Source organism: Cariama cristata, unplaced genomic scaffold, assembly GCF_000690535.1.
Source record: "Cariama cristata isolate BGI_N322 unplaced genomic scaffold, ASM69053v1 scaffold13308, whole genome shotgun sequence".
Taxonomy (NCBI): domain Eukaryota; kingdom Metazoa; phylum Chordata; class Aves; order Cariamiformes; family Cariamidae; genus Cariama; species Cariama cristata.
Window position 1 is genome coordinate 20669 of NW_009631712.1, and position 235 is coordinate 20903.

Consider the following 235-nt stretch of genomic DNA (forward strand, 5'->3'; position numbering starts at 1 on the left):
CGCTCGTCCAGACTTCTCCTTGAACTTCATCTAGGCCAGGATATATACACATAGCAAAAGCTAAGACTGCCTTAATGCTTCTTTATTGCACTGATAATGAATTATTTTATTCCTCGCATCATATAAATGTAACACATGTTTAACTTAAAAGTATAATGTGAGCTTGCATAGAAGGTGTCCATTCTTATATGTCACATATATCTTACATCTCACACAACAGTAACGCACAATATGC